Source organism: Equus caballus, chromosome 24 (genome assembly GCF_041296265.1).
Source record: "Equus caballus isolate H_3958 breed thoroughbred chromosome 24, TB-T2T, whole genome shotgun sequence".
NCBI classification, from domain to species: domain Eukaryota; kingdom Metazoa; phylum Chordata; class Mammalia; order Perissodactyla; family Equidae; genus Equus; species Equus caballus.
Genome location: NC_091707.1, coordinates 28,205,836 through 28,226,157, shown reverse-complemented (window position 1 = coordinate 28,226,157; position 20,322 = coordinate 28,205,836). Strand labels below are relative to the sequence as shown.

Genomic DNA, 20,322 nt, shown 5'->3' with positions numbered 1-20,322 from the left:
CTACCTCTTGGGAAAGATGCCTGTATTCATTTAGAAGAAAGTAATGAAGGCCCCTTAGAATGAGGGTGAGACACCTCCCCCCAAACTCACAATGGGACATGTTCACCTGACCATAGAGGTTGAAAGGCTGGTGAATCAGCCAGCATTCCTTTTGTTCTGCAGTGAGTGGTGTGCTTGGGGCTGAGTGGAATTGCTTTGTAGGATAAAGGGGTGAGTAATTAGAAGATTCAGGGGATCAATCAGAGATAGAGGGAGGAGTCAGCAAGACTCCAAACTTGCTGCGAGAAAGAAATGGTTAAAGTGTTTGGGGAGTTGAGTTTAAGTTCTTTGCAGTGGGGTGTGTGTGTGTGTTGTATAACCTCATCTTCTAGCTCTCAAGGGTAAGATTCAGTAAAGTCTATATCATTCTCTAGTGCTTTGGTTTCAGTAGATTCTTTGGAGGAATTTGAATAGGTGTTGAATTTTGCACCCAGGTTTGCAAGAGGTAAAAATGAAGGTTATGCCTGGGCTTTCTGGAGCTGGAGGGTAAAGGATGGACTGCTGACATCTAAGTCACAGAGAAGACAGCATAGGAAGAGACCTCCAGTTAAAGATGATGGATTGAGCCACGTGTAACTCCACTTCCTGCTGGAATCTCTCTAAAACAATGGGAAAAACACAAAACTCTATGGTAAAAAAGATAGAAAAAGATGCAGATCACCCAAATGAAACTGTTTATTCAGAACTTGCTATAGCAGAGAGTCGGCCACCATCACTTGTGACTGGCAAAGACTCAAGGGCAGGCAGAGGAGGGGGAAGCTTTATAGTGAAAAGAGGGGAAGGCTTCAGTTATGATCTGATTGGAGGTCAGTGTCATGGGGAAGCTGGAGATGGGCTCACCAGAAGCCAGGCTTCTTATGTGATGGGTTTGGCTTTCTCTGATTGGTCCTGTGCCGGAAGTGGGGCCAAAATGTAAGGAAGCTGACTCATTAACAAGTTCTGACCATTCTGGGCTGACTGTCCCAGAGGTTGTGGTTTGGCTTCCCAGGCTGGTTGCTGTAGAAGCTCTGGGTCAGATTTCTCTTGTCATATACGGTCTGGCTATTGTCCATTTGTAATAGTCAGTCTCTCAGAGGACAGAGGAGGAGATAAAATCGCTAACATTTTGGAAGCTGGAAAGCAGGAGAGTGGGAAGTGACTTAGCTGACTCATCATCTGTCGAAGAAGAAGGCTGAGAGGCAGCCTGATTTGCCCCAGAGAACCACCAAAAGGCTCAAGAATTGGCGGCACCAGGAACCTCAAAAAGCTGCGGTAAAGTCGGGACTAACAGCAGAATCAGAAGCACTTAGACCGCCAGATTTCCTCCCTCGCTCCCAGCGACTGCCCGTCCTGTCCCCTGCAGAAGGCTTAGGATTGATTCCCCGGAGCAGGTGGAGGGTAGCTTGTCTAATTAAGGATAGGGGTGCCATTCTAAAAATAAGAGGATTCAGTGAAAATTATTTACTTTTGAGACTCCTGCCTCACTCTCGCATATTAGCAACCAATGTGAGAAGTAAGTGTTAAAGAAAATTTTTCTGATAATTTTGTTGTGAGCATAGATAAAAAATTTCGTTACTATTGACAAGAGATTTTCATATTGAGGTATATGGGGTAGCTGTTCTGGTTCAAAACTGTTTCGGCTTGAAGTACAGAAGCCTGACTTATGGCCTATCAAACATACATTGTACATCTCTTTAACCATGAAAGTAAAGAATGCATGAAACATTATCTCAAAGTAGAAGAATGCCCTCTTTGGGGCCGGCCCCGTGGCAGAGTGGTAAAGTTTGCGCACTCTGCTTCCGCAGCCCAGGTTTTCGCCAATTCGAATCCTGGGTGTGGACATGGCACCACTCATCAGGCCATGCTGAGGCAGCATCCCACATGCTACAACTAGAAGGACCCACAACTAAAAATACACAACTATGTACCAGGGGGCTTTGGGGAGAAAAAAGAACAATAAAATCTTTAAAAAAAAGAATGCCCTCTGGTTACCAGGGAAAAGGGGGGGTGGGGGGAGGCTACGGAGGGGGAAGTGGTGTACCCACAACATGACTAACAAAAATGTACAACTGAAATCTCACAAGGTTGTAATCTATCATAACATTAATAAAAAAAAAAAAAAAAAAGAATGCCCTCTTTTAAGATAAGAATGCATCCTTCCCCTCCTTCGCCCACCAGTATCAGTAACATTGATGAATATGTATCCTGGGCATGTTTAATGTATGTTCTTTGTTCTACAAGGTCTAAGACTATACTGAAAATCATGCTTCTCCAGAACGCTTTCTTCCTTTGTGGAACCTGCCTTCCCAGGTTATAATCCTCAGCTTGGCTCAAGTAAAACTCACCTTCTCTCTCATCTATAGAATGGCTGTTGGTTATTTTGCATGACACTATCTTGTAACAAGAGAGAAGGCCTATAGTAGCACAGGAAAAAGTGTGAAGTACTTTTAAATGGACCAAAAGATTATTGGGCAATGGAAAACTATGCATCGTTTTAAGCAGAACCTTCCCACTCATCAGATTCTACGGGGTTTATGTCTCTTACTGTCTTTGAACTGTTTTATAATTCTGAAGAGAGATAAGCTAATTTGTGGAAAACTGATAGTAATGCCAACAATTATTGTCTTTAGACATGCAAATAAATTCTGTTAGGTGAAGCTTCTGCTGACATTCCTGTGCCCCCACATCGCCCAAGAAGCCAGCTTCGCATCTATTAAGAAAATTGATTTCAACATTTCTGCTGGGCTTAGCTATTTTTCTGGTCTTTGGGTTTTCATTTGAACTGATTGTAACATCTTTTCTGGTTCTCTCATTAATTAATGAGCTAAATTAAATCTTTAAAAACATTTTTAAAATTTTTTTAATTGCAGTAACATTGGATTATAGCTTTCAGATGTAAATTAAATCTTTGACACATATGCATTTCATATCTGCATCTGAGTCATGATTTTCCTTTTTGTTTTTAAACTATTACCTTTAAAAAGTTCAATTCAAAGCTTTGCTTTTGGTAGGGATATTTGGAACGAAAAGGGATTGGTTAGAAAATCATTTTAGATTAGACACAAAAAAGAAAAGAATATTTGGTAAAAGTCACTACACTCAACTGAAAAGTGAGTGGGTAGGTAACTGGTTTCTCAGAAGTTTTAATCCCATTAGTTTATTAGAATTTTATGTAGGCATTTTATCAGAAATTCTGATTTCTTCCTGGAAGGAGGCTGTAAATGACATCGTGCAAAAAGATTGCATCCTAGTCCTAGTTTGGATTGTTTTTTCTTTTACAGGATGATGATTCCCAAATCTGCAGTCCAAAGCTGTGTCTCTAAATACCTGTTATACCAGTGCTACTCACAGTGCTGGGTTGAGATGAGGAAAGGACCTTGCTCCAGAATGGAAATCAGCATTCTGCTCCCTTCACTGAAAAAATCTTCCTAAAAGATGTCGAGGGAACTAAACATGATGCTTGCTGACATAGGCATTTACATTCTGGCACGAGCTTTTATCTTGCTGAGGACTGATAAAAACAAATTGCACTAAATGTGGTTATGTACCTAAAATGAAATATTATTCAGCCTTAAAAAGGAATGAAATTTTAATGCAGGGTATGACATGGATGAGCCTTGAAGATATGATGCTAAGTGGAATAAGCCAGACACAAAAGGACAAATAATATATGATTCCACTTATATGAGGTAGCTAGAATAGTCAAATTCATAGAGACTGGAGTAGGGTAGTGGTGGCCAGAGGCTGGGGGACGGAGGAGTAGGGAGTTGGTGTTTAATGGGTACAGAGTTTCAGTTTGGGATAATGGAAAAGTTCTGGAGGTAGATAGTGACTGTACTTAATGCCAAAGAACTGTACAATTAAAAATGGTTAAAATGGGAAATTTTGTTATATATGTATATGTTACCACAGTTTTTTAAAATTCAGACTGACTAGTCCAGAGACTAGACTTTGAATTGTACTATATTAGACTCCAGGCTTCTCAAAGTAAATTTATCAACCCCAACAGATCTCTTCACTCACTACAAACTGGCTCCTCTCTACTCCCCACTCCACATATATTCTACATCTTTCTCCACCATTCATTTGGTTACTAATACTAGAAACCTGTGAAATGCCCTAGACTCCTGCCTCTCCCACATCCTTTTATATGTAATCTGAACAAGGATTGTCCAACTGTGCTGGTTATAAAGAAGTCATTCGTCAGCTTCAAACCTACCTATCTATGGTGTGTCTTGTGGCGCTGAGGCTGGGTCTCTGCAATTTATATTTTCCCTCTGCCAGCCTGGCTGTCTTAGGGTCTGCCAATAGTGAGGGATCAGAGACAAGAAGAAGGGAAAAGTGACTTGCTCCTTCCTGTTCGCTTCCTGTTTCTATCAGTGTCCCCCAGGCAACAGTTCTTCATGCCAGCAGCAGCAATTGGTTCCAGCTTTGGACTTCTTTCCACATTCCCAGAACATTCCTCAGATATACCAGTACCAGCAACCCTGCTCAGAGTTCAGAGTCCCAGCACTGAAGGGGCCCTCCTCTGAGCTACTGAGCTACCGGTACAAGTTGGGCAGCATGTTCTCCTCAAGGTCTGGGTTCCACTCTCTAGGGCCCGTCCTTTAAGTGTTTGGTCCTAATAACCCCAACCTTGACCCTTTATTTCCCCATCTACTTCTTGCAGTTACTACTTTTTTGTTCCAGTTTCCCTTTTCAATTCTCCAATCCCTATGATATCTCCAATGACTCTTTATATTAATTTTCTCAGCTAAGATAACTGCTATGGTTTCTGTTTGTTTATTGAATCCTGACTAATACAGAAAATGGTCCCAAGAGGGGTTCTGAGAAACAGGCTTTCAGATATATGATTTTGGGGTGATCTGGTCATGCCCTTAAACTCAAATTCAATGTTGAGCAACTTGTCAATGGGAAATGGGATGTAGTGGCATCATAAATAATCAACTTACCACCTTTAGTCATTTGTGTTGCAGTGTCCAGGAAAGCAAGAGCTTTGGTACCGTGTTTGACTATTTGACGGTAATAGTGACTATAACAACTGTAGGTCGGGAGTGGCTTCATTTGTATGCACTGAAGAACTTACATAAAGAAATGAGGGGGCCAGCCCGGTGGTGCAGCAGTTAAGTTTGCACATTTCGCTTCTTGGCCGCCTGGGGTTCGCTGGTTCGGATCCCGGGTGCAGACATGGCACCTCTTGGCAAAAGCCATGCTGTGGTAGGCATCCTACGTATGAAGTAGAGGAAGATGGGCATGGATGTTAGCTCAGGGCCAGTCTTCCTCAGCAAAAAGAGGAGGATTGGCAGTAGTTAGCTCAGGGCTAATCTCCCCCCCCCAAAAAGAAAGAAAGAAATGAAAAGTTCAAGTCATTAAACATTCAGTTCAAGTCACAGTCAGAGAATGAAAAGAATCTCTTATTTTTTGTACCTACAGACTAATCTTGTTGAAAATTGAATATCAAATTTAATTGTGCAGTTTTCAGAATTACAACATTAGTTGAGTTCATAGCCTTGCTAGAACTCTTTAGTAAAAGACAGGGCATGACTGGGAAGGGTATGACACTGAAACGTAGAATGGGGACATTTGGGTTGACTCAAACAAAGCTAAGATTCTAGAATGCCCAAATCTCTCTAAACCTCCAATATCAGTGGAAATAGCCCTCCATCCTTTGCTTAAAAGCTCTATAATAAAATCATCTGAGGGATGTCTATTTTCCTCAAGCTTAACTCCAAACACTCATTGTTGCCTGTAGATCAGGGGTTTTCAACATGTTGGGCTGTGGATAATTCTTTGTTGTGAGGAGATGTCCTGTGCATTGTAAGATATTTAGCAGCATTTCTGACCTCTGCCCACTAGAGCTAGTAGCACCTCCCCTAGTCCAAGTTGTGACAACCAAAATTGTTTCCAGACATTTCCAAATGTACCCTGGGGGTGGAAATCATCCCCAACTGAGGACCACTGCTCTAGATCCATAAGCAGGGTCAGATCTCAACATGTTCCACAGTCTGACTGGAAAGAAATGACTTGTGCTTATTATTGCAACATTTTGCTAATTTATATTTTCAGAAACTTGGAGAATATGTGAAATAATGGATTCTTCCTTTTCAAGAAGTAAATAGAGAAGTCAGAATGTAACCCTAGATTTGGTTGAATTGTTGATATGGGCACTCTCACCACAATTCTAGATTTAACGCTTTAGCTTGCACAGCTGGAAATGGCTCTACAGTTGGTTGACTGAATTTCAGTAATGGCCTACATTCAATAAAGTTTAGATGCAAGAACTTTCTGGCATAACTTAGAAGAAGGAATCTAAAGGCTTAAGGAGATAGAAATGTTGGAGGGAATCTATCATGTATGAACTGCCACCCCCTCACTATGGCACCTAAGAAATCCCAGAAGACACTCCTTTCACTAAGGCATTGAGAAATACATTAGTGGATGGGCACCAGTATGCTCATAAACTATGCGGTGGCTGTTGTAGACAGATTCGATGAAGAGAGAAGTTACTGTTAAGATAGGTTCCCTGATCTCAATGCACACGATGGGATCCTGGAGTAGCGAGATGTCAGCAACAATATGAGTCAAGAGACAATGCGTGGACTTCTTTCCAAAGAATATACTATGGAAAGAGGGAGAAAAAAGAGTGACGTTACAATGTAGAAACCTGACAAACACTACTTCAGCCAGATTATCAAGGATTATAAGATTACACATCATATTGATAGTATATACCTGCCTAAGTAAACTAGGACTGCCATAAGAAAATACCATAGATTGGATGGCTTAAAGAACAGAAATTTATTTTCTCACATTTCTAGAGGCTAAGAAGTCCAAGATCAAGATGCCAGCCAATTCTGTTTCCGCTGAGAGCTCTTTTCCTGGCTTGTAGACAGCCACCTACTCACTGTATCCTCATATTATGGCGAGAGAGAGAGAGAGAAAGCTCTCTGGTGTCTCTTCTTGTAAGGACACCAATCCTATTGGATCATGGCCCCACCCTTATTACTTCATTTAGCCTTAATTACCTCCTAAAGGCCCTATCTCCAAATCAGGGCTTAGGGCTTGGACATACGAATTTGTGGGGATGGGATGGGGACATAATTCAGTCCATAGCAATACCCTTGACATAATTCAATGAAAATGGCACTTTACCTCTGTAGTCTTCCTCCCCCAAACACATAACCCCAATCTAATCATGAGATAAACATCAGAAAAATCCAAATTAAATGACATTCTACAAAATACTTGACTAGAACTCTTCAAAACTGTCACGATCATCAACAACAAGGGAAAGTCTGAGAAACTGTTATAGCCAAGAGGAACCTAAAGAGACATATCAACTAAATGTAAAGTGATATCCCTGATGAGATCCTGGAACACAAAAAGGACATTAGGTAAAAGCTAAGGTAATCTGAATAAAGTATGGAATTTACTTAATAATAATGTAATGACATTGGTTCATTAATTATGACAAATGCACCAAAGCATAAGTAAGATGTTAATAATATGGAAAATTAGGGGAAGGGTATATGGGAACTCTTTATCCTGTCTTCACAAGTTTTCTGTAAAAATAAATCTATTCTAAAATTAAAAGTTTATTAAAAAAGTAAAAAATAAAAATGATAATGTGGGCATAATTACCATAATGAGCAGCAGGAATGAAGCAGTATTTAGAAAGTTTTGATACGCAAGAATCTTTGGTAGTGGCTAATTGATCCTGGTGTCCCGGGTTAAATGGACCACTTAATAAAAAGTTTCTGGAGTCCCACTTACATGTTGTGTCCTAGTAAGCCACTATGCTGGACTGGATATAAACTCTGGATGAAAATACACCGAAGAACAACTCTCCAAAGGCATTGGAGAGTGAACAAAAGCAGACAGATTCTGACAGGGAGTCACCACCTACAAGACAGCAATAGCATAGGGTGAATTTTCTATCTTTTATAGTCTTTATCCTGAGGGCAGGCTTCAATCAGTGCTGCCCGGAGTACTAAAACACTGATAGAAAATCCATTCTTTCTGACCTGAAAACCCTGAGGAGAGAGTTGAGGGGAACCATAGCTGCTGGACAGTGAGAGGGGGATTGGGGGAACCATAGCTGCTGAACAGGGAGAGGAAATCCAAGAAAGGCGAGAACCAGAGAGAGGGAGTCCCATAATATACGTTCAAACACTGTTCAACTTCTGATGAAACCCTGAAACCCACTTGCTCAGTAAAGACTGCAAGCAAACCAATCAAAGATAAAAGAACTGAACTGAGATTTGTGTCGCAGCCCAGAGACAAAGTTTGCAGTTTGAATCCATCTAAATTACTGCCATGCTAAAAACAAGAACAACAACAACAAAATCAACACTCTTTAAGGAAAATAACAGAATCTAGTCTCTACAGCAAAGAATTCAAAATTACTTGACATATGAAGAAATGAGACTATGTATCACATCTTCTCAAGAGAAAAGACAATCACCAGAGGTGGACACCAATATGACACAGTTGCTGCAATGAGCAAAGATTGTAAGGCAGATAGTATAATTATGTTCAATGAGGTAAAGGGAAAATTCTCATAAATGTGCAAAAAGATAGGAAATCTCAGCACACAAGTTGAAATGATAGAAAAGATCCAAATGGAAATTCTAGAACTAAAAAAATATGTCTGAAATAAAAAAATTTACTGGATAAGATTAATAATAGAATAGAGATGACAAAGGAAAGAGTCAGTTTAACTTGAAGATAGGTTGCTAGAAATGATCTGATATGAAAAAACAGAAATGAAAAATTATTGGAAAGAAAATGAACAGTCTCAGAGATCACAGAAAATATCAAAATATCTAATGTATATCAAACTGGAGTCCCAGAAGGAGAGGAGAGAGGAAAAAAGAGACAAAAAATATCTGAGACGCAATGGTCAAATGATCAAGAATTTTCCAAATTTGTTGATACATACACATTTACAGACTCAAAGGTCTCAGCAAATTCCAAGCTGTAAAAATTCAAAGAAAAGCATGCCTAGGCATAGCATATTCACACTGCTGAAAACCAGACAAAGAGAAAATCTTGAAAGCAGCAAGAGAAAAATGACTCATTACATGCAGGTGAATAATGAATAAAAAAACTACCAACTTTCATCAGAAACAATGGAGGACAGAAGACAGAAGACCAACATTTTTAAAGAGCTAAAAGAAGACACTGACAATCCATAATTAAATACCCAGTGAGAACATTTATTAAGAATGCAGGCAAAATAGAAACTCTCAGATTAAAAAAAAAAAAAAAAAAGCTATAAGAATTCATCACCAGCCTGTACTATAAGAAATACTAAACGAAGTTCCTTGGGCTAAAAAAGAACTGATACCTATCAGAAAATCAGATCTTCAGGAAGGAATGAGGAGCATCAGAAATAGTAAATATCTGGGTACATACCCAAGAGTTATTTTTCCTCTCATAATTCAAACAAACAAACATATGACTGTTTAAAGGAAAAATTGCCATGTGGGGTTTATAACATTTGTAGCTGTAATACATAAGACAATTTTGGCATAAAGGACGGGGGGTGAAATATTGATCTGTAGACTTGCAAGTTCTCTACATTCTACGTAAAGCAGTAAAATATTAACTCTAAGTACACTGTGAAAACTTAAGGAGGTACATTGAAATACCTAGAACAAATACTAACAATGCAATGAAAATAGGTATAGCTAAAAAGTCAATAGGTAAATTAAAATTAAATTTTTTTTTCCAGGAAGATTAGCCCTGAGCTAACATCTGCTGCCAATCCTCCTCATTTTGCTGAGGAAGACTGGCCCTGACCTAATATCTGTGCCCATCTTCCTCTACTTTTTATATGTGGGACACCTTCCACAGCATGGCTTGCCAAGTGGTGCCATGTTCACACCTGGGATTCGAACTGGCTAACCCCAGGCCGCTGAAGTGGAACGTGCGCACTTAACTACTGTGCCACCAGGCTGGCCCCTAAAATTAAATTTTAAAAAATGTTTAAGTAATTGAAAAGAAGCCAAGAAAGGAAAAATAGAGGAACAATAATCAGAGGGGACAAATAGAAAACAAATAATACAATAGAAGACCTAAATCCAACCATGCTGATAATTACATTAAATGTTGATGGATTAAACACTTCAACTGATGGATAGAGATTGGCAGAATCGCTTCATTAAAAAATAACTCCAATTTTTAACTACCTATAAAATACAGAATTTAAATAAATAAAATATAAAGACACAGAGAGTTTGAAAGTAAATAGATAGAAAAAGACATGCAAACAGTAAGCATAAAAAAATGGAGTGGCTGTATTAATATCAGATAAAAGAGATTTTAAGATAAAAAGTACTACAGGACATAAAAGGGGGAATTTTATTGCATGGGATGACAAACAAGGGAAATACAGAAAAACTAGAAAATAAGTGGTAAAATGTCAGCAATAAGCCATCAGATATCAATAATCACTCTAAATGTAAATGAATTGAATCATCCAATCAAAAGACATACAGTGGCAGGATGGATTAAAAAATAAGATCCAACAGTAAGCTGCCTCCAGGAAATAGATCTCAGCTCTAAAGAAAATACAGGCTCAGAGTGAAGTGATAGAAGATGATACTCCAAGCTAATGGCAGACGAAAGAAAGCAGGTGTTGGGCCAGCCCTGGGGCTGAGTGGTTAAGTTTGTGTGCTCTGCTTCGGTGGCCCAGGGTTTTGCCAGTTGGGATCCTGGGCACGGACATGGCACCACTCCTCAGGCCATGTGGAGGTGGCATCTCACATAGTACAACCAGAGGAACTCACGCCTAGAATATACAACTATGTACTGGGGGGCTTTGGGAAGAAGAATAGTTGTTAGCTCAGGTGCCAATCTGAAAAAACAAAAAAAAGAAAGCAAGTGTTGCCATACTTATACCAAACAAAGTAGACTTTGAGGTAAAGGCAATGAGAGACAAACAGGGGCAATATATAATGATAAAAGGTACACTCAACCAAGAAGACACAACACTTATAAACATATATGCACCCAAAACAGGAGCACCAAAGTACATAAAGCAGCTATTAACAAACCTAAAAGGAGATATTAACAACAACACAATAACAGTAGGGGGCCCTAACACCCCATTTACATCAACTGATAGGTCACCTAGACAGAAAGTCAACATGGAAATAGTGGAATTAAATTAAAAACCAGACCAGATGGACTTAATAGATAAATATAGAACACTCCATCCAAAAACAGCAGGTTACACATTCTTCTTAAGTGCACATGGAACACTCTCAAAGATAGACCATATATGGGGAAACAAGACAAGCCTGAATAAATTTGAGAAGATTCTGGGCCAGCCTTGTGGCTGAGTGGTTAAATTCACATGCTCCACTTCAGCGGCCCAGAGTTTCACTGTTTTGGATCCTGGGCATGGACGTGGCACCACTCAAGAGGCCATGCTGAGGCAGCATCCCACATAGCACAACCAGAAGCACTCACAACCAGAATATACAATGATGTACTAGGGGGCTTTTGGGAAAAAAAGAAAGAAAGAAAAAAAAAGAAGATTGACAATAGATGTTAGCTCAGGTGCCAATCTTTAAAAATAAATGAATAAATTTAAGAAGATTGAAATATCAAGCATCTTTCCTCACCATAATGCTATGAAACTAGAAATCGACTACAAGAAAAACCTGGGAAAGTGACAAATATGTGGAGACTAAACAAGATGCTACTGAACAGCCAATGGATCACTGAAGAAATTAAAGGAGAAAAAAAAATGTCTGGAGACAAATGAAAATGAAAACACACAATACCAAGTCATATAGGACGCAGCAAAAGTGATCCTAAGAGGGAAATTCACAGCAATACAGGCCCACATTAACAAACAAGAAAAATCTCAAATAAGCAATCTTAAACTACACCTAACAGAATTAGAAAAAGAAAAACATACAAAGCCCAAAGTCAGCAAAAGGAGGGAAATAATAAATATTAGAGTACAAATAAATGAAATTGAAACAAAAACAACAGTAGAAAGGATCAATGAAACTAAGAGTGGTTCTTTGAGAAGATAAACCAACTCAACAAACCCTTAGCCAGATGCACTAAGAAAAAGAGAGGGGCTGGCCCTGTGGCCAAGTGCCGGGAGCCGTGGCTACATCATTTGATCGGCTGCTTGACAGGGTCCAGCCGATTAACGCCGAGGGGTGCAGGGGCGCTCCTTGGTGAAGAATAACCGGCTGGCCCCTCACATAGTTCTGAAACCTGTGCTGCTTCTAATTGCCCTTCATTCCTTTTCCTTTCTTAACCTTCAGTTTTCACTCCGTTGGGTGGCTGCTTTGGAGGCACTACTTCCGGTGAGAATTAAATATAGTAAGAGAATGTGACCACCTGCAGGTAACTTTCAGGATATTTTTCTGAGAGCTAATTTCGTTTGATGCAGTTAATTGATGGAGGAGCACACAGTCCCTTTTGAGACAAGCAGAAAGGAATCCTGCCCAGATAAGATGTCGAATTAGGTTCGTAGCCTCCATCTGGTTAATGTTTCCTTCTTCCTCCAGTTCTTTGTCTAAATATATATGCATCGTCCTTTCATGTTTGCTGCTTAATTGGATGATCAAGAAGTATCTATATATTATTCTTGACCTTCTGCTTTCTGTTAAAATGTTATAGAAGTTTTCTCCAAAAAGCAATAAATAATAAATAATTGCTGAGGTTATTTTTCTAAGAGAAACTAGTCATTAACTTGTGTACTTCAAAAAGATAACACTTGCAAAAATTGTTGTGCATCTGTTCTGTGCCTCTTTATCTCATGAGAACACCTGTAAGAACTGCCTTTTCACTCTCTTTGAAAAATATATAAGCGATGCTGAAAACTCAGTAAAGCGGACTTGATTGCACCAACTCAAGTCTCATGTCCCCTCCTTTCACTTCGCCGACTCGGTCTCTCCCTCAGGAACCTGGACTCAGCCGGAGTGGGACTCTGGCAGCCGAGTGGTTAAGTTCACGCACTCCGCTGCAGGCGTCACAGTGTTTCGTTGGTTTGAATCCTGGGCGCGGACATGGCACTGCTCATCAAACCACGCTGAGGCAGCGTCCCACATGCCACAAGCAGAAGGACCCACAACAAAGAATATACAACTATGTACCGGGCGGCTTTGGGGAGAAAAAGGAAAAAATAAAATCTTAAAAAAAAAAAAAGAAAGAAAAAGAAAGAGAAGGCTCAAATAAAATCAGAAATGAAAGAGGAGAAATTACAATGGATACCACAGAAATACAAAGCATTATAAGAGAATACTATGAAAAACTATATGCCAACAAATTGGACAATCTAGAAGAAATGGATAAATTCTTAGACTCATATAACCTCCCAAAACTAAATCAATAAGAAACAGAGAATCTGAATAGACCAATCACAAGTAAAGTGATTGAAACAGTAATCAAAAACCTCCCCCAAAATAAAAGCCCAGGGCCAGACAGCTTCTCTGGAGAAGTCCACCAAATATTGAAAGAATATTTAATACCAATCCTTATCAAACTTTTCCAAAAACTTGAAGAAGATGGAACACTTCCTAACATGTTTTTATGAGGCCAACATCAACGTGATCCCAAAGCCAGAGAAGGACAACTCAAAGAAGAAAAATTACAGGCCAGTATCACTGATGAACATAGATGCAAAAATCCTCAACGAAATATTGGCAAACCGAATACAGCAATACATTAAAAGGATCATGCACCATGATCAAGTGGGATTTATATCAAGGATGCAGGCATGGTTCAACATCTGCAAATCAATCAGTGTGATACACCACATTAACAAAATGAGGAATAAAAATCACATGATCATTACAATAGATGCAGAGAAAGCATTTGACAAGATCCAACATCTGTTTATGATAAAAACTCTCAATAAAATGGGTATAGAAGGAAAGTACCTCAACATAATAGAGGCCCCATATGAGAAACCCACAGCCAATATCATACTCAATGGAGGAAAACTGAAAGCCATCCTTCAGAGAACAGGAAAAAGACAAGTGTTCCCACTCTTGCTACTCCTATTCAACATAGTACTGGAGGTTTTGGCCAGAGCAATTAGGCAAGAAAAAGAAATATAGGGGATGCAAATTGGCAATAAACTGAAACTCTCATTGTTTGCAGATGACATGATTTTATATTCAGAAAATCCTAGAGAATCCATGGGAAAACTATTAGAAATAATCAACAACTACAGCAAAGTTGCAGCATAGAAAATTAACTTACAAAAATCAGTTGCATTCCTATACTCTAATAATGAACTAACAGAAAGAGAACTCAAGAATACAATCTCATTTACAATTGCAACAAAAAGAATAAAATATCTAGAAATAAATTTAACCAAGGAGGTGAAACAACTAAACTATGAAAATTATAAGACATTATTGAAAGAAATCGATAATGACATAAAGAAATGGAAAGATATTCCATGCACATGGATTGGAAGAATAAACATAATAAAAATGTCCATACTACCTAAAGCAATCTACAGGTTCAACAGAATCCCAATGACAATCTTCATGGAAATAGAACAAAGAATCCTAAAATTCATATGGGGCAACAAAAGACCCAAATAGCTAAAGGAATCCTGAGAAAAAAGAGTAAAGCTGGAGGCATCACAATCCCTGACTTCAAAATATACTACAAAGCTATAGTAATCAAAACAGCATGGTACTAGCACAAAAAAACACACACAGATCAATGGAACAGAATTGAAAGCCCAGGAATAAAACCACACATCTATGGACAGCTAATCTTCAACAAAGAAGCTAAGAACATACAATGGAGAAAGGAAAGTCTCTTCAATAAATGATGTTGGGAAAACTGGACAGCTACATGCAAAAGAATGAAAGGGGACCATTATCTTTCACCCTACACAAAAATGAACTCAAAATGGTTCAAAGACTTGAAGGCAAGATGTGAAACCCTAAAACTCCTAGAAGAAAATATAGGCAGTGCACTCTTTGACATCAGTCGTAGAAGGATCTTTTCAAATACCATGTATACTTTGGCAAGGGAAACAAAAGAAAAAATAAACAAATGGGATTTCATCAGACTAAAGAGCTTCTGTAAAGCAAAGGAAATCAGGAACAAAATGAAAAGACAACCCACTATCTGGGAGAAAATATTTACAAATCATATATCCAACAGGGATTAATCTCCAAAATATATAAAGAACTCAACAACAAACAACCCAATCAAAAAATGGACAGGGGATATGAACAGACATTGTTCCAAAGAAGATACACAGAAAGCCAACAGGCACATTAAAAGAGGTTCAACATCACTAATCCTCAGGGAAATGGAAATCAAAACTACACTGAGATATCACCTTACACCCATTAGAATGGCTATAATCATCGAGACAAAAATAACAAATGTTGGAGAGGTTGTGGAGAAAAGGGAACCCTCATCCACTGCTGGTGGGAAAGCAAACTGGTGCAGCCACTATGAAAAACAGTATGGAGATTTCTCAAAAAATTAAAAGTAGAAATAACATACGATGCAGCTATCCAACTACCGGGTATTTATCCAAAGAAGTTGAAATTAACAATTCAAAGAGACTTATGCACCCCTATGTTCATAGCAGCATTATTCACAATAGCCAAGATTTGGAAGTAACCCAAGTGCCCATTGACTGATGAATGGATAAAGAAGATGTGGTATATATATATAATGGAATACTACTTAGCCATAAAAAAACACAACATTGTCCCATTCACAACAACATGGATGGACCTTGAGGGTATTACGTTAAGCAAAGTAAGCCAGACAGAGAAAGACAAACACCATATAATTTCACTCACATGTGGAAGATAAACTAACACATGGACAAAGAGAACAGATTAGTGGTTACCAGAGGGAAAGGGGTTGGGAGGTGGGCAAAAGGGGTGTAGGTGCACATTTATATGGTGACGGACAAATAATAATGTACCACTGAAATTTCACAATGCTATACACTATTATGACTTCAGTTTAAAAAATGGGGCATCTTTTTTAAGGTATACTTTTGGTTAGGAAGATTGTCCCTGAGCTAACATCTGTTGCCAACCTTCCTCTTTTCTTTTCTCTCCAAAGCCCCAGTACACAGTTGTATATCCTCGTTGTTAGTCATTCTAGTTCTTCTATGTTGGATGCTGCCACAGCATGGCTTGATGAGCAGTGCTTAGGTCTGTACCCAGGATCCAAAGTGTCAAACCCTGGGCCACCGAAGCAGAGCACGTGAACTTATCCACTCAGCCACAGAAATCCCCCTGAAAGGGGGCATTTTATAATAAAATGGTCAATATATCAGGAGACATAACAATCATAAATGTGTGTATACCCAATAACAGAGCTTCCAAATATATGAAGCAAGAGTTGACAGAATTAAAAGGAAAATGGACAATTCCACAATCATAGATGGAGATTTTAAAATCCCTCTCTAGCCAATTGATAGTCGAACCAGGTAGAAAATCATCAAACACATATAAGAACTGAACAACACTATCAACTACTTTGATATCAATTACTTAATTGATATTTATAAAACTCCACACTCAACAGCTGCAAAATACACCTTCTTTTCAGGTGCAAATGGTATTATCACCAGGACAGACCATATATTAAGCCATAAAAGAAGTACTGATAAATTTTTTTTTTTTTAAGATTTTATTTTTTCCTTTTTCTCCCAAAGCCCCCCGGTACATAGTTGTGTATTCTTCGTTGTGGGTTCTTCTAGTTGTGGCATGTGGGACGCTGCCTCAGCGTGGTCTGATGAGCAGTGCTGTGTCCGCGCCCAGGATTCGAACTAAGGAAACACTGGGCTGCCTGCAGCGGAGCGCACGAACTTAACCACTCGGCCACGGGGCCAGCCCCCTGATAAATTTTTAAACATTGAAATTTTAAAGAGTAGTTCTCTGACAATGGGAGTAAATGATAAATAAATAACAATAAGATTCTAAAAATCTAAAAAATTTGGAAATCAATCTATACACTTGTAAACAATTTACAAGTCAAAAAATAAAGAGAAATTGGAAGATATTTTTAAATGAATGATAATGAAAATAAAACACTTCAATATTTGTGGAATCCAAATAAAGCAGTGATTAGAGGGAAATTTATACCTTTAAACATTTATATTAGAAAAGAAGAAAGATCTAAAATCAACAATCTATGTTTCCACCTTGAGGAATTAGTAAAACAAAAGCAAATTAAACCCCAAGGCAAATAGAAGGAAATGATCAAGATAAGAACAGAAATCGACAAAACAGAAACTGAGCAAAAATAGCAATAGTGAATGAAAACAAAAGCTGTTTCTTTGAATTGATCAATAAAATCTACAAGCCACTAGCCAGATTGATGAGGAAAAAAAGAGCGAAGACAAAAATTATCTCAGGAATTGACAGTTGGTTTAACATTTCAAAATCAACCAACATAATTCACTGGCATCATGCCTGATTTACAGATAATTCTGCACCAAATAGAAGACACCGCTGTAACATTACAGTCCCCAAAAGGAGTACCCTTGAAAGATGTAGTTAAGCAAAATACTGCCAGTGGGCACATCTTCAAGAAATACATTTAGTTGTCCACTTTATCTGGACTGAGAAATGGCGTGAAGAACAGATTTACACTGACAATGGGCAGTTGCTCACTGTTTCACTGTATGCTTAGGGATTTGGAAAGAAAAGCAGCATTAGAAGATAAGCAGAAAGAAGGTGTGGGGATGGACTTCTCAAATGGGCAGAATGTGATGATATTTGAGTCCCATAAAAATGCTCACAAAAGGGCATCCACCGCAAAGGAGGCTCTCCATTAACCAGGTGGACAAGATCACATGTAGTACAAATGTCACCCCAGCTCTTTCTCCAAATACAACAGTGTTTTGCTCAATGAGCTGAAGTACAATGTGACCATGTTGCAGGGATGAAGAGTATGCATGGACTGAATAACATCAACTTCCCCTCAGTAAGTCTGACCTGGCTAAGTATGCCCCTCAGTCAGCCTAACATACCTATAATAAAGACTTAGACTGGTCCCTCAATATGACATTCCCTGGGGTAAACAGTCAGCCAATTGATAGCAAGTTGATTACACTGGACCCCTTGTATTACAGAGGTAACAGCAATTTGTCTTTACTAGAATGGACATATGTTCTGGGTATGGATTTGTGTTCCCTGATCATTTTGCTTCTGCCAGCATCACCATCCACAAACTTAAACAAAATGCCTTATTTACTGTAATCATGTTTCATATAGTGTTGCTGCTAATTGAGTCTGGTTAAGAGTTTGTCAATTTTGCTTATCTTCTCAAAGTACCAGCTCTTAGTTTCATTGATCCTTTCTATTGTTTTTGTAATCTCTACGTCATTCATTTCTGATCTAATTTTTATTATTTCCCTCCTTCTGTTGACTTTGGGCTATGTTTGTTCTTTTTCTAGTTCTGTTAGGTGTAGTTTAAGATTACCTATTTGAGATTTTCCTTCTTTGTTGAGGTGGAGCTGTATTGCTATAAATTTCCTTCTTAGCACCACTTTTGCTGAATCCCATAAGAGTTGGTATGTTGTGTTTTCACTTTCATTTGTCTCCAGGTATTTTTAAATTTCTCCTCTGATTTTTTTTTTGTTTGGAAGATTAGCCCTGAGCAAACATCTGCTGCCAATCCTCCTCTTTTTGTTGAGGAAGACTGGCCCTGAGCGAACATCCGTGCCCATCTTCCTCTACTTTATATGTGGGACGCCTGCCACAGCATGGCTTGACAAGTGGTGCCATGTCCGCACCCGGGATCTGAACTGGCAAACCCCGGGCCGCCAAAGCCGAACGTGCAAACTTAACCATTGCATCACTGGGCCAGCCCCTCCTTTGATTTCTTAATTGATCCATTGGTTGTTCAGTAGCATGACGTTTAGTCCCCACATTATTTGTGACTTTCCCAGCCTTTTTCTTGTAGTTGATTTCTAGTTTCATAGTATTGTGGTCAGAAAAGATGCTTGATATGATTTAAATCTTCTTAAATTTATTGAGGCTTACCTTGTTCCCCAACGTATGGTCTATCTTTGAGAATGTTCCATGTGCACTTGAGAAGAATGTGTATTCTGCTGGTTTTGAATGGAATCTTATATCTATAATGTCCATCTGGTCTGGCATTTCACTTAAGGCCACTGTTTCCTTGTTGACTTTCTGTCTGGATGATCTATCCACTGATATAAGTGGGGTGTTGAGGTCTCCTGCTGTCAATTTCTCCCTTTAGGTCTGTTAATACTTGCTTTATATACTTTGGTGCTCCTGTGTTAAGTGCTTATATATTCATAAGTGTTATGTCCTCTTGGTGGAGTGTCCCTTTTATCATTATATTCTGCACCTCTTTGTCTCTCATCGTCTTTTTTTACTTTGTAGTCTGCTTTGTCTGATATAAGTATGGCAGTACCTGCTTTCTTTTGCTTGCCATTTGCTTGGAGTATTGTCTTCCATCCCTTCACCCTGAGCCTCTGTTTATCTTCAGAGCTGAGATGTGATTCCTGGAGGCAGCATATTGTTGGGTCTTGTTTTTTAATCCATTCAGCCACTCTGTTTCTTTTGATTGGAGAATTCAATCCATTTACATTTAGAGTGATTATTGATATATGAGGGCTTAGTACTGCCATTTTCTCACTTGTTTTCCAGTTGTTTTATATTTACACTGTTTCTTTTCCCTTGTATTTCTTTTTTTCTTTCTTTTTAAAGACTTGGCCACTGGGCTGGTGCCCACCCTCGTACCTTACTCCCATTTCAGTTTGCTGGTTTTCTGTGATGGTTTTCTCTTTGTTTATGATTTGTGGTTCTGCTCTGATTTTTTGTTTAGTGATTATCATGAGGCTTGTGTAAAAGGTCTCATAGATGAGATAGCCCACTTTCTGATAGCCTCTTGTCTCCAGTAGCCTAAGCAGTTTCCATCCCTTTCCTCTTCCCCCTTTGAGTTACTGTTCTCACAAATTATTCTTTTTTTGTGTTGTGAGTTTGTGACTAAATTGAAGTGTTTATAGCTATTTTTGATGCTTTCTGTCCCTTCATCTTTTATAATTGTTTACTAACCTATTCTGATATAGAGCTTCAATTTTCTGATTCTATCTATCTACTTATCTCCTTGCTCAAGGTTTTGTAAACCTTTGCTTTTTTGTTACAGGTAGGAGGGCTCCTTTCAACATTTCTTGTAAGGCAGGCCTAGTGGCGATGAACTCCTTCAGCTTTTGTTTATCTGGGAATGATTTTATTTCTCCATTGTATCTGAAGGATAGTTTGGCTGCATAGAGTATTCTTGGCTGAAAGTTTTTGT

The 20,322-nt window shown here is 38.8% G+C and overlaps 1 protein-coding gene across 2 annotated transcripts in view; it reads right to left on the bottom strand.

The window, feature by feature from the left end:
* EXD2 (exonuclease 3'-5' domain containing 2) overlaps positions 1-20,322 on the bottom strand; it is a 95,798-nt gene that overhangs the window by 52,304 nt on the left and 23,172 nt on the right. Inside the window, exon 2 of one of the 2 annotated variants that reach the window (XM_070249675.1) lies at positions 5,105-5,244. The exons of the other annotated variant lie outside the window; for it this stretch is intronic. The gene's annotated coding sequence lies outside the window, so the exon portion shown is untranslated. The remainder of the gene's footprint in view (positions 1-5,104; positions 5,245-20,322) is intronic. 2 annotated transcript variants of the gene reach the window in all.